Raw genomic sequence first — 15,136 nt, forward strand, 5'->3', positions numbered from 1 at the left:
GGTTTCTGGACTGCAGCAGGCCTTGGGGTGAGTGTGGGGATCACGAATATGGGCTGGAAATCCCTGGAGCGCTGCAATTCACTGGCTACAAAACCATGCCTGTGTCAGCCAGGTTATATATCTTTATCTAAAGCACGGTCTCCTAGATAAACATTTTCTTGGGGAGTCCAGAAGCTGGCTGTCCACTCAGATGTGCCTTTTTAACTTCCAAGATAAATAGGGCTTTTTTGTGTCACTATAAAGCATTATTTATAGTGGAAAGGGCCTGTGAATGGCGCATGCTGTCAGTTCAGTATGTAAATGATGCCAGCTCCGTTTGCTACATCCCATCAATTATTTTCATACACTTTTCTTTGTCTTCATCTGTCAGAGGAAAAGTCACCTTGATGCCTTGAAGTGGTTTTCTTCTCCCATTTCCTTTGGTGTGTGACTCTACTTTGAGGCTTGGCAGGGAGGAGAACATGGGATTTTCAGCAGTTAAGCGAGCTGGGAGAACGAGCCCTGGTGGCCTTAGGAGCTCCACCGGTAAGCAAGACCAAAGAGCTGCCTCCCGATTAAAAACTGTGCTATGGGGCTTCTTCATAGGAGCGTCAAGGATGGGATGGCCTAAAGAGCCAAGCCTGATCTCACGGAAGGGGTAGAATGGCAATGCTCACCTGAGCAGGGTAAGCAGGATTAGGCCCTCAGCATCACCCACGCGTATTTTTCTCAAACAGCCCTTGCTCATCCCGTTCTTGGTAGCTGAGTGCTGCTGGCTTCCACCCTCTTGTGGTTTTTTTCCTCCAGGCTCAACTCTTTCTCTACTTTCCTTACTAGTCTTTGGGTTAGATGATTACTCACTTTCCACACTTATTTTGGGTGTCTGTCTCCCATTCCCACTCAGCACCTCCGGATCATCCCAGTTAGACCCTTAGCTGGTATAAACCAACTTTTTTGGACTGGTATTAGCAGTTATGGATCTGACCCAGTTACCTGTCCCTTAGAGAGCACTTTACAGGGGCTCAGCAAAAGACTTGCAGAGCTTTTGGAAGGAGAGACGTCCCCTGTCACTCTCCCCCGTTCTTAGGAGCAGGGCACATTTCCTGGGGTGACCCAACTCCAGCCACCCCTTCCCCCGGCCCGCAGATAGGCAGGCGGCAGCGCTCGGGCTCAAGGTGCTCTTCTGATGCGGAGAGAGGAAAAAAATAAAATAAAACAAACCCATAAATCACAAAGCTAGCAAATGAAAATAAATACACTTAACAATATTTCCATGCCGCTTTTTATTATTATTATTTATAATGGTATTACAGAATTTTGTAAAATTAAAGTAAATGTCAAGCAGAATGTAATAATTTTCCTTGGGGTTTGGCACATTTGTGTGCCTGACAGTTTCACATTTTTCTTTATATCCGTGAAGACAGGAGCCTGACAGGGCTATATTTTGTTACCCACTTTGTTCAATTTTGTCATAAATTGGAGCGAACAAAACAGTGAAAATACAGACACCAAATTAATCAAAGAAATTACATTTTAAAGCACCTCGTACAAACATGTATGAAATAATCATACTGTGCCAGGAAAGCACATGAAGAAAACCAATATTTCCGCCCCCCCCAAGACATGCACTTTGCCCCCAGAAGGGCAGAGACCTCGCCCCAGGGCCGTTAGTGTTACGCACCAAGGTGTTGCTCCTCGGCTGCTCTTGCCTCGCAGAGCCCTGAATGAATTTCTCGCCCGTGCGTGTCTCTACCAGCTTATACAAATTTCAGCTCTTCCCCTCCCGTGGCAATGAGCTGCATCGTTTAACGCGACGGTGGGTGCTTGACACGCAGCAGCTAATTTGAGGTGCCAGGGCACACGGCCACATGCTGACCTTCTGACAGGTTGCGTTCAAGTTCACACCTTCGTCCTCTGACTTCTGCTGCCGCTGGCACCACCTGCAAACACCCTTCACCTGCAGCGCCCGACGCCACGCCGTCCCTGCCAGGCCACCGGGGACCCGCCATTAAAAGCACGGTGGCTGTTTCTCCTATTTCAAGGGACACATTTGTGGCGGCATAGGAGGAAGCACCATGCATAAAGAATTGCAATTTCCATGAGAATGACAAGGAGAAATGTGAAGCGAGTGGTAGGGCTATCCTCGGGCCAATCCTTTCTGCCTGAGTAAATTCGATTTGAATTCCTCTTGAAACACCAGCTCTGCAGCACTTGGACTATATTGAAAAGGTCACTGGAGGCAATGTCAGACATACTCTCCAGCTGCACTACAAGTGCACTGATAGAGATTCGTAACAACGTATTACTGCAGCTGGAGATCCAAAGTGACTCTCTGAGGAATCCTCTCCACTTATCTGGCAGCAGCAGATGATTTCATTACTCCCCTTTAATGCCTGGGCAGAGGTGTTAGTGCCTTCTCTCCCTGCCCCCCCAAACGCTGACTTGGAAGCGCTTCTTGGAGCTTGTTAGAGTTGGTCAGGATGGCTGGTGAGGTCTTGCAGATCTGTGCGTTTCAGCCAGTTGAAAGGGCTGCGTTGGTATCTCGCTTACCTTCCTCCTACCTGTCTGGGCTTCAGGGGACGGTTCGGATATAACTGAGGCCAGGAACACTGGAAAGTCATAGCGGCTGAATCAGCTGTCCCCTTGGCTTGTCCTAAGCATCCAAAAACCACCTCTGGCATGGGCAGAAGTCTTGTTACCTCTTGCTAGAATTAGGCTTAAAACCTGAAACATAACATGTTTCCTTTCTTCTCAAATTTGGTATTTTGCCCTGTAAGCCTGCGGTATGAAAACATGACTTTTCCCCTTATCCGGCTAGTAACCATCCCTTTGGTGCTAACCCAGCAGTGCTGGACGCAGGCAGCGGTCGCGTTGCAACGAGTTGCATGAGCTCACCCGTCCCAAGGAGCTGGAGAGCAGCAGCGCCGTACGGAGCGCAGTGCCACGGGAGATCTGACCGGGGCAGACCTGGAAAGCTGCCGCGTTCCCTTGCAAATGTGGAAGCGGTTCAGTGGTAGATTAAGGGATTTTTTTCTACCCAAACTACATACACCCATCAATATATGGCAAAAATGCATTTTAAGCTTATTTGTGTATTCGTTGCTAAATGCCATAATGGGCTCCAGCTGTATAGCAGGAGGGTCCATTCATTGAAATTTTACTGTTGATTTTATTTTTTTTTTGCCTTCGTTATTCTACTATAAACGTATTTCCTCCCATTTTGCTCTGTGCCTGTAGAATGCCTGACGTCTCCTGTCACACCTGTTTTCTATTATTTGTCATCCATTATTTTAATTCCCCATCTATTGTGCGGAATCTGAAAATCGTCTGATAAATCCCATTCTTTACTTTGAAAAAAGCCCATGAGAAGGTTTTAATAAGTGAAATTTGTATTTTTCCACACCGTGCACAATGAAAGCGTCCAGTGAATAACACCCGATTGTCAGGTGTTCGCATTTCCATCATCTAAGCGGCGAGATAATTAGCAGACAAACGAAGGTTTACAATTCTGCAAATATCTCAGAAAGACCATTTGGCTGCTTGATCGGTGGAAGGATATTTTTAAAACTGCCATTTGAGACTCAGCTGTATTGCTAATTAAATGAGAATTTCATAAAAATAATCTGAAAAAAGTCTCTGTTAATTGGAGAACGATAATGAACAGACTTGCTAAACAGAGGCATAAACGTCAAACAATTGAAGAGGGATAATAAAGTGCCATGTTATCGTGTAATGCCAGGCAGCTTTCCTACTTCTATTTGAAGTTTTAACTTTTAGCCTTTTTTTTTTTTTTTTTTTTTTTTTTGTGAATGGCATCCAAAAATGTGCTTTGCAATCCTAATTTCCAGAGCTTCAATTCGGCGTTAGCAATGCATGGGTAACAGTGACTGTCACATTAACGGCGTCCTTGCCTTAAGACTTCTTGCGTTCTGTTAACAGCTTTTGTGTTCTGCAACGAATACGAGGGGGGGAAATGCATTAATATTGTATGGATGTTACTCATGCAGGATAGTGGCGTTATTGAATTAGTGATTCTTTGTAATAGTAATGACTTCCAGTACTGTATTGTACAGTAAAATACACGGAGTCGGGAAGGACTCGCGAGCCTAACGGAAGACTCAAATACAGTTTTGAGGGTGCTGCTCAGCGTTTGGTTCTCACGTGCTGCAATCGCACAGGGACCAGCGTGCACCTCCCTTCCCCTTGGGTCATCTGATTAAGACTGATCATATATTTATAGGGGCAGACTCTACCTATGCCGGTGCACTGGAGTAGGGAGCACTACCGGGACGGTGATCCTCGGCCACCCTGCACTGGGACGAAGGTGCCATCCTAATTCCCACAGCTGCCACGGGGTCGTGATCTTAGGGTAGCAAAAGGCTGGCAGCTTGCGACCTCCACCCTGCATCGCCCCTTCCCTGGCCCTTGGCACCGTATCACAGGCACACAGCAGATGGCACAGAGCTGCACGGAAAAATTTGCAGGAAACCTTCATTCATTTTACACCGGCGAAGAGTTCTGCAACTGCGGCTGCCTCCCGCAATGTGAAATCTGCCGTGCTGCCTTCGCACTCTCACAGCCCAAAGCGAGCAAGAGTGTGAAGCAGAGACCTCAGCCTGCGCATAAAGTGTCTCTTGGATATTCCACTTCTCTTCTGTGAAAAAAAAGCAACTTTGTGAAAGCCCAGTGTAATGAGAACTGACTGCCCTCCGTGAGAAATATCGATTAATTACCCTGCAGTGGAAAAAAAAGGCAACTGTGATGATACACATTTTCCAACTGCAGCACAAACAATTGCTTTTGAGGCACAGAGAGCCTGGGCTGAGAAATCTAGTGAAATGAGGTCATCGCCGGGATGGAGACAGCAGCCAGGTTTACTGGAGTGCAGAAAAACAGCAAGAGAAATTTTGGGCAAAGAGACTTTCTTCTAACAGTGTTTGAAGCGAGATCATCTCCTGTGCTTTTGGCTCAAGCTCAGTTTGGGCTTTTCTATGAGTTTCTTTATGGGAACGTGTACTTAAGCATCTGCCCTGGTCCATGGATCCTGTTTAAATGCGTGGAATCTCAGCAGCCCCACTCTCTGGGGAACGGCCTTAAAGTTTCTGGTTGTTGCTGTGCTGGTGGCAGTGCTCTGGCCGTGCCACTCTGCCGCAGTCCTGTGTCACCTCCCTAATTCACTTACAGACCACAACGGAGCCACAGACCATGACAGTCTGACCCGCTCTAGAAATGGAAAAATCATAGGAAAATTATATTTCTGGGAATGGTAAGAAGAAAACTCAATTTTGCAGGGCTGGACTGATACTGTACCAACATGAGAGTGGGAATCCAAAGGCAAATGAAGGAATCAGCTGCACATCTGGTCCAGCTGTGGGCACGCCATGCCTTTCCTGGTAAACTGCACAGATGCCCTGGGAAGGGAAAACATTAGAAGATGTCTTCCACTGACCTGCTGTTCACACTGGCTTCAGAGGTAGGGCCCTTTTTCAACCAGGAAATCCTTTCCCTTGAATTACATCCAGAGCCTACGTTGTAATGCTCGGTCCCTGCTGGGAGAGCCCCAGGTTCAGCTCCTTTCTCCGACAAAAGCCTTGGGTGACCTTAGTCATGTCACTTCATCCGTCTCCATAGCAATTCCCTTTTGGGCAATCGGGTGTAGTGCTTCTTCTAGCAATGCTGGGAAGAAAAACACATTATAGGTGGTAAAAAGTCAGATAATTGGATAAAAGCCATAACAGCACAGAAGATAGATAGAAATAACATTCCCTCATGCGTTCAGGCGCCCGGTTCATTCTCTCCGGGGATGGATTGTGTAGGATTGTGTAGGTGAGTTATTGGACTAGCTGATTCTCAGCTGCATTTTGGGTCCCCAGTGCCACAGGTAGTGGCTGCTCTCCGGGACGAAGAAATTGCAAAGAATAGGCTAAATCTAATGTGCATAGTTATTCATTGTACACGCACAAGGCAGGGAAGAAACCTGCATATCTAATACTTCGCAAAAGTTGTAAGTTAATGTTATTACCGCATATGTTTAAGCACATTATCACATAGGCTTTTGCCTGCTAGCACACAAAGCGTGCAGTGCTTCACACTTCCCCTGGCTGCTGCCAAGCTGGCGAGGCGCTGGCCGGTTGAAGAGGGCAACCTGCCGGCCCTGCTTTGCTTGTGTCCGGCTGGTTCAGTTGCACCCAGATGGACAGCGGTACAAAAATGGAGAGTTTCTGCTGTCAGATTTGGAGCTGGATGGGAAAATGCAAGGAGGCAACTGGTTCAGGCCTTCTCCAGCACCACGTACAATACTTCTTCAGGACCACTGAGTCTTGGCCATCATCTCCTACGAGTAACTCATGGGACACACTATGGCTGGGTCACAGCAAAGTGACTTAGGATGTGAATTTTTATGACATTCCTATACCAGCAAGAGCTTTACTGTAGAGACAATGATATGGGAAATGTTAGCAGAAACACAATATCAGTATCAGTGCACTAACCCCCCTCTTCCATGAGTGATGGGACTATTGAAGCCTGGTTTCTGGAAACTCTGCCACCGGTTAGTTCCTCTGATGCCTCAGGGAGAGCTTACAGGTGGCACTTCTGGAGTCCAGCCCAGCTCCATGCACTGGTTTCAGAGGCACTCTAGCTTACCCCCATGTGTGAATAATGTGGTGCTGACAAAAGCATCTTCAATACTGTGATGCAGACATAGTATATTTACTAGAGTTACGTACCAGAATATATGCACGTATGTAGAACTGTATTGGTAAAAGCATGTCCTTTTCTCTCCTCCGCCGCAAAGATCTGTAGTTGCATACACATTGCAAAAATGAACTCTGACGCATCTTCGCTTTACGCTTAGGAAAACTTTTGAGCTGTCCACACCCAGTCCAGTGATGAAGGTCATCAAAGATGAAAGGTTTTCCTTGTAGGTGGACAAAATGGAAGGTGCAGCCCCACATGACTTGTCCAAGAAGCATCCTGCCATAAAGACACTTTGCTGAATACCAGTGGCACCTTGATTAGCCCAAGGAGCTAACCGCAACCTTTAACTCTGGCTTTCCTCCCCAGACACGCTCATGATGCCAGCATGGGGTTGGCAGGGTGGAGGAGGGAATAGAGGACATGTGCCGCTGCGTCCCCAGCACTTGCTCCAGGAAGAATGGCCCCTGTGAGCAGCCAGCGAGTCCTGCCTGCCTGAGGCTGAGGAGCTGTGATCCAGGGAAGCAAGTGGGCTCTTTCTCCCACTTAGCCTCTGGCACATCAACCAAGTAATTCCAGTAAAAATAAGATGCTAACCGGACTGGTTCAGAAGGGCAGAGGTGGGTCTTATGGGATGAACTGGACCATGAGAGCAAAGGTGCTGAACTAGTTATCAAAGATTTTCCTAGCCCAGGGCAAGAACAACAAGCAGGGATGGATGAGAGGCTTATTTACAGCACTGTATGCCCAATATTTTCCTTTTTATAGTCTGCTGCACTCAGGCAGTTTTTTTTAAGTGGTGCATGGTGATTCTAGGCACAAACCACATCAGCAATTAATTGGATTTGTGGGCCTCACTTCCACGCACCCCTTTGAAACGTTCCCTCAAGAGATCATAAAAGATGGGGACTCAGCAAAGTAGTAAGAGGAAGGTATAATGTGGAGAGGACCCTTTTGTTAATCCTGTTCTGCCTATCTTTCATTAGCACACCTTATTATGACATCCTATAGATTTGCTGCTTCGGCTCTGCTGGTGAGAGGCAAATGATGTCTTAATGAATGATGGTGCCTCGAGCTGATAACGGACTGCCCCTCTCTCCCACTGAAAAGAGATTGTGTTCGGCACAGTATGTCCAACTGCACTTAACATAATTGGATGAAACTTGTAATAGTTTGTTCACTCCAGGTGGGTACAAAAGTCATGGCAAAAAAATCCCAATGATAAAATATCAATTGCTGTCTCTTGCTTAAGGGTATAATTGTGGTTAGTGGCACTTGCAGAGCAGAGCATCTAGGATGGCAGATAACGCGAGGAAGGACTCACCCTGGCACGTAAAGCACAACGCAGAGGCATCTTCAGCATAAAGCCTCTGAGGCCGGGGGCCGGAGCAGGCGGCACGTATCATGACACTGAAACTGCTTTGCAGACTGTCTCGGCTAAGCAGCATTTACTCATCCTGTGCTCAGAGGATACTCGGCGTAGCCTCGTGCGGCTCAGTCCTGGTGCACTCGCCTTGCTGCTGCCCTGGCACCCAACCAGCGCAGGAGCGATAGCCGTGCCGGTGCCCGCCCCAGCTGGGTGCTGCTTCAGCCCCACGTGCCTCAGCCGCTGCGTTTGAGAACATTTTCCCAAAGCCATTACTTTTACGCCCTGAATGATTACTTCATTTAGCACATACATCAGAACTAAAATACCCAATATTAGCTCATTTAAGTTCATGTTCAGTGATGGATTAATCGTTCCTGTTTTCTGGAGCAAAGCCCAGTCCATTTCATCTAAGGACCAAGAAGAAATGTTCCCTTGTCTCTTGAAGTCTGAGACATCTGCTGTGCTTTGCATATCTGCTTGCCCACAAAAAACCAGTGAATGCTTATTTTTTTTTTTTTTAAATCGCTAAAGCTATAGATCACACCCATTTTTTTCCTGCTTTCAGAGCAGATGCAAAGGAATCATATCAGCAGTACAGTCAGCATAAGCCTGTGCCTCCTTTGAGGTTTCAGATGTCACATCACGTTACAGTGGATATTGCTTTGCGATGTACTATGCTGCATCACGGGCCACACAGGAAAATGCAGAGAGCTAAACAAGTCCTTATTGAACGAACACAATGATAGCAGACACCTACATTAGCTCTGGCCAGGCTGAGACGAAAGAATCCTCTATGCTAAACGTTATGGCCAAAATAAAATAAAAACAAAGGGTGAGTGACCAAACTGAAATGCTCGAGGTCTCCTGTTCCCCAGAATTAATAGAGACGTTGGTGAGTCAGTGCAATGAGTAAATGATGGGAGGAAACATCCCTATCTGTCATCCTCATGGGCAGCAGACTTGCAGCAGGAACCGAGGCTGTCTATCACATGTGCAGGGGGGCCAAAATGGGAAGGCATCCCTCAGCCACAACTACCTTGGTGCCAGTGACAGTTTCTTGGCTCGAGGACCTCTCTTCTATGGAAGCTGTGCTTGGTGGAACCTGTTTTCCTTAAAGTGTGGATAGCAGACTTTGGTTTTTTAAATGTTTTTTCTCCATTAGAAAGGCAGTCTGTTCTGGTGGCAATGGGACCTGGATTTCAGTGCCACCTCTGCCACTGCTCTGGGGCTTCAGTCCCACCATTCATCCCAGTATTCAACGCCTGGTCCTTTTACGCAGGGGCTGTGCCCCATCTCGGTGTGCCCAGATGTGGTACAAGCACCATGCAGCCATGGTGTCTCCGGGACTCTCGGGTCCTACTGCCCTGTGCGGATACCGAAACACATCTGTAATTGTGATCAATTGGTTTTGTTCACCTGCCTTTTAATGATCCCTAAAACATCAGAAGGTTGTGAATATCTGCCAAGGAAAGGGGCAAAGAGAACTGGGGATGGGAGCTGAGATGTTCTCAAACTGAAAGAGTCACTTTATTATTGAGATCTCTACGTCTCGCCTGCCTCTTGGCACGAGAAGAAAACCTCTCCTTTTGTTTGGTCACAGACCAAGAATGCCGCTGTCTTTTTGCATTGTGAAAAAAATACAGAACAAGAAAATAGTGCTGAAACATTTCAGACAATCTCCTTTATCCTGTGCTCAGCAATTACCTTATTGTCAGCAGGAGTAAAGAAGCATGTACCATTTGAAAGTATTTAGAACCGACTGTGTGTTTTCAAAACACAGGATCTTTCAAGGGACTACTCTCTTCTCATTTGGTGACACAGACAATTAAGTTTTTAAGAGGTTCTCTGTAGCATTAACAGACTATATGATATTCTTAAAGGCACCTTTATAGCATCCTAAAGACAAATTGCGTGCATCTTCCTTGGAAAATAAAAGGCTAAATTCCAATACTGGAAGCTGACCAAGCTCCATTTTATGTGTGATCCAAGCTGGCTGGCTGCGCATCAGCGCTGCTCCCCTCTCCACTGTGCAGCCGTGGCTCTAATGCACCGTGGGGAACTGCTCCCCCAAACCAATGCCCCTTACTGGGGAGGGAAGGCGCAGTCCTGCCCCGTTGGCTTTGCCCTGTGCCCAGCTGCGGGGAGAATCCAGCTGCAGGGAGAGGGAGTCAGGGTGTCGAGGAGCACCAGGGTCTGGATATGTCCCTTCATTCAGCTCTAGCTATGAGGAAGGTGGAAATGAAAGTAAAAAGAAGCAAGGAAGAGCCCATCCTTGGGATTGGCCCTCAGCTGCTTGAGACGTATGTTTCTATTAGATGCTGCCATCCTTTCGGGCTGTAATATATTTCCTCATTATGGTAAACACTCACATGGCATTTGTGATCGTTTCCGGAATGACATTGCACAAAGTTGGGTAATAAAATTGCCTCTGTTCTCACAAAGCGCAAGGCTCAAGACAAATAAAGTCTGCAAACAGTTCTGCGCTTCAGGATGTTTTATGAGCTGGACCGCCATTTACTTAGGGCTAAACCTGAAGAAGTTCATTTCATCTCCTGGAAAAGGCACCGTGCCTGCAGGAGGCTTCATTCCTCGGGGGGTATTGGCATGGTTACTACAATCAAACTTTCAACTACCTTTTTCCCTTTGCTGCTTGCAAGTCTGTGTCATTCATTCCACACTTCCCTCTCCCAGCAATACTTCCGTGATATTTAGAAATGTATATAAATGTCAGCAAGCCGGCAAGAGCCCACAGGACTCTGCAGGCAGTGGGTAGGTATGGAGTTCATTGGGATTGCGTTACACTGAAACCCGAGTGCTGGGGAAGGGGCCAAGCGCTCCCCTGCCAGGGTTTCTTGGCTGCGTTGCAGGTTGCTGGAGGGGACTCCTCTGGGAAGCCTGGCACCGGGCAGTGGCAGGCACTGGACCGTGAGCGGTGGCATCTCTCGCCGTTATCTCCAGCAGTACCAATCTAACGTGTGCAGGTGATGGGCGAAGGCAAAGCTGTGCAGGACACAGACAGACCCTTGTTTGAAGGAAACCACAGTGGAAACCGGAGCGGGGACATACATGTGAAGTGATGACAATGGCACAAGGATGATCCCTCTCCATTCAGGCTCTGTGATGTTACAGACCAGGCTGCGCTCCAGCTGAAGCTAAAAAGCCTTTTGCTTGCTCCATGAAGGCACAGAGCTTTCTGAATTTTAAAATATAGCTGGCAGTTAGGGTACCTTCCAGAAACAAAAGGGCACGACTGGCATGGCACTGAAGTGAACCTCCCAGCCTGCCGACCCACCTGGCTGCCCAGCACTGATTCCCAGGGGCTGCCGTGCCCCGTGCCCGGAGGGGTGCTGGCTAATCACCCCATGCAGGTGAGGGAGACTGAACATCTCACCACATCCGACAGCGAAATCAAGAGACATCACCAACCTGTTCCCCAGGATCCACGTGGAGCTGCCGTCGGCAAGCAAGTGGCTCACAGGGTGGTGGCAGAGGTTTCTCCTTTCCTGCTGGCTTTGGGAACAGCTTTTCGGTAGAGCGCCATACCTAGCGTCCCACTCCGGATTCCTCTTTCGAAGGGTTGCGCTTGTAACCTCCAGTGAGAGCAAGGATGGTGCCAGCAAGATGCATCCTGCAACGTTGAATCAGACCATTTAGAAGTAACTCCAGACTCCACCTGGAAGATTTAGCTAGGGCTGGACTGGGCTTCTGCTTGGAAAACTTGAACGTAATGCATCACTACGGACTGAAATCAGCAGTGTCATCCCCGGTATCACACACAAGTCACACCAGCCACAGTTGAAACCATGACCTCCAAACCAAGCAGGGCCAACTTACTAGATTGCCCTGTCCAGCTGAGTTTTGAACATCTTCAAGACTGGAGATCCTACAGCCTCTCTGGCATTTGGCCATCCTCAGGGTGGACACTTTTTACATTACATTTATTCAGAATTTCCCATTCTGCAATTTGTGCCTGTTGCCTCTTGCCCTGTCACTGTGTATCTCCGAGGACAGTCTGCCTCTGTCTTCTGCACACCCCCCTATTAAGAGTCATAGACAGCAATAAGATGTCCCCTTTGCCTCCTCAAAAACCCAGCTTTTCCCAGCCTTGCTTCAATACACGGATGTCTTTTTGTATGGGAAGCGCAAAACCAGCCACACTACCTCCAGTGCACAAGTATGTGTAGGAGCAGCTCTGGGATTCGCATCTGCAGCCCTCAAGTAGCTCCAGCTGTGCTGCACTAATTCATCACCCGCCGGCGGGTGTCAGTAGCTCCTGGAATAAAGCAGAAGTTGGAGAACTTTCTCAGCTGGTTCCCCTTTGACAGATTTCAAGCATTCACTCTTCTCTCATCTGGCTATTTGTAAGGGGTTCACACGTCTATAGCCGCTCCGTTAGAGCTTGTCTTCACTGCTGGAAAGCTTCATTAGTTCAGGACAGCTAGTGCATATCTACTGTTCAGAGGTAAAACCAGAGTGTAAGACAAGCCACGTTAGTTATACCATGAGGGAAACTCATTAGAGTCAAGCTCAGCTGCACATTTACGCTGACTTTATCTTCCCGGTGTCTTTACCTCAGGACAGCACAAGCCTTTGGTACACAGCGAAAAAAAAAGGTGGTGATTTTTTTGCAAGAGGCTAAAGGAATCCCCTTACAGATCGTTTTGGGATGGACCAAAAAACCCGTGGGGTTTGGGGGATACCTGGAGGAAGAGGGAAGGGGAAGATTCCCCCAGGCAGCACCAACAGGGTGAAGTGCTATTAATGCACCAACTCCCCTGTCTCACCGTGAACCCTTTCCTTGGGAAACTCCAGAAGGGCCCAAATCCAGCATGTGAGAGGAAAAAACTATTTATAGTAAGGCTGGGACAGGTCTTTCTCAGGTTTACAATCAGTTCGTTCTTGCAGCTTGTAGTGGGGTTATGTATGTTACAAGATCACAACAGACACCATCTGGGATTTTCCTATGCCTTTAGTGATTTCAGGTTCCTTCATTTTTTGAGCACCAAAGCAGAGATGCTGGAAAGACAGCACGTATTACTGCAAATGGCAACCATTCCTCTGGAAGGGGAAAAAAAATGGCCTTTTGCAGGCCTGAGTGAAAAATGGAAAGTCCCTAAGTCAGCCATCCTTCTGGAAACCTCTGGCCTCAAAATACACTTTGCCACTGATCTGTTCTAATTCCAGGAACAACACACTGAGCTGAAGCTTAGACCTTGGGCAAATTCGCCTTTTGGCTCTAACAGCAAAGATCTTGAGCTGAAAATGCCTGCTGCTGACAGCCTGCGCGATGGCTGCGTCCCAAGCACTGCTGGCATAGCCATGGTGGAAAAAATAAAATACATTTCATTCCCCAATGGTCATGCTGTAATGGCATGAAATTAGAAACTCTAATCAATAGTGCTTTACACAGCATGACTCTCATGTCAAAAGAGCCCATGGTTTAAAAAAGAAGAGTCACAAATAAATATGAAAATCAAGGCTGTGAAGCGTCAGTAATGAAGTATAATTCTGTCAAGCAATCCCAGCCAGTGATTCTCTTCACAAAGCCTTCGCTCACCGAATCCTTCCTTCTCCACACCTCTCTGAACTTCCATCTCCAAATAATTTTCATGTATTTATTTGCCCTTCGCACGTGAAATGTCACTGATTTGAGCGTGAGTGATGAAACTGGGAAGGGAAAGGCTGTGTTGCAGCCCTTGCTCTGCCTCTGGTTATTTTTGAATACTTTCACCTCTCTATTGCTTCATCATGGGGCTTTGGAAAAGGCACCAACCTGCGTCTGTTCACCTTGCTGGGGTACACAGTGAGACCAATAACACAACTTTCTTCTAAGACGTACCTCTTACGTTCCTACAAAATGTACATCAAATGTAAATTATTATCATTATAACAACAACAGAAATCATAGTTATCCTATTTATATCAAAAATTAAAGGCAGCCATGGTAAGACTCTCATTTTTTGCTTGTACAGGTGACACTGCCAGAAGAACCAACGGAGAGGTAAAGTATTCACAAATAATAAGCAGGACCCCAAAGGGCATGAAGAACTGACAGCTACAGGGCTCTCAGTCTGTCATACAAGTCTTTCGGGAGCTGGCGGCGTTTTCTTCAGGGACAGGGTTTGGGTTTTTTCCAGCACTTGTTTTAAAACTCCTCTCGCCATGCATTGCTAACGTTAGCACAGCTTGGCAGGTGGAGAAGTGCCCTGAAAATAGCAAATTCTTGGAGTGTAGATTTTGTTAATTAGACCTTCTTCCTGCACACAGCCCCGGCTCTCCGCACAGCTCCTGTGCCAGAGATGCAGTGATCGACCAAGTGTTGGATGTTTTCAGGAGGAGAACAGATAACAGCTGCCTGACTTCAAGACGTATAAATGAAAGTCCTCCAGAAAGACCTGCCTAATCCAAAGGCACAAAAGTCAGTGGGAAAAAAACGTGCACAGCATCAAGTGAAGGTCTCAGTCTTTGTGAGGGATGTCCCTGGCAGTTTCTGGGTCCTTTTCCTAATTTTGCCACCGAACCACGTTACTTTGGTTAACTGAGTTACCTGCAGTCTTATCTTTAGCATGCAAGCGTATGTTTTTCACTTGAGTCAATACTATTTGAAATCTCAATAAGGACAAAACAACTGTGGTTTGCACGCCAAGTTCATGGTGGTCAGTGAACTGAAGAACGGCATCTGTTGGGTGGGCAACGCAGCCTTGGCTGCAGTCAGCTTAGCAACATGGTCCTATGCTGGAGCTGCTTGGCTAGACTGTTTTTCAAACATAGAGAGACCTCTCTAAGAGCCTTACTTCAAAGGCGATGCCCTTCTCACCTCGCCCTACACAACGCTTCACAGGAGGCAGGGTTTTGTAGCAGCTCCTCCATAGGTCTATGCAGAAATTGAAGCCCAGATGGAATCAGTAAAACAAAACCCCCGGTAACAACCGTCCCCTCCAGACATGCCAAGTACCGAAAGAGAGCGAGGTGTTTTGGAAAGGGCATGCCTGCTCACGCTTCAGGCTGCTGAGATGAGCCCCCAAACACCTCCTGCCTTTCTGTCTGCCTGACGAAGGTGCCCACGGCCCCATCAGAGCCCGGATACTGCGA

The sequence above is a fragment of the Platalea leucorodia genome (assembly GCF_965183815.1).
Source record: "Platalea leucorodia genome assembly, chromosome: 16".
NCBI lineage: Eukaryota > Metazoa > Chordata > Aves > Pelecaniformes > Threskiornithidae > Platalea > Platalea leucorodia.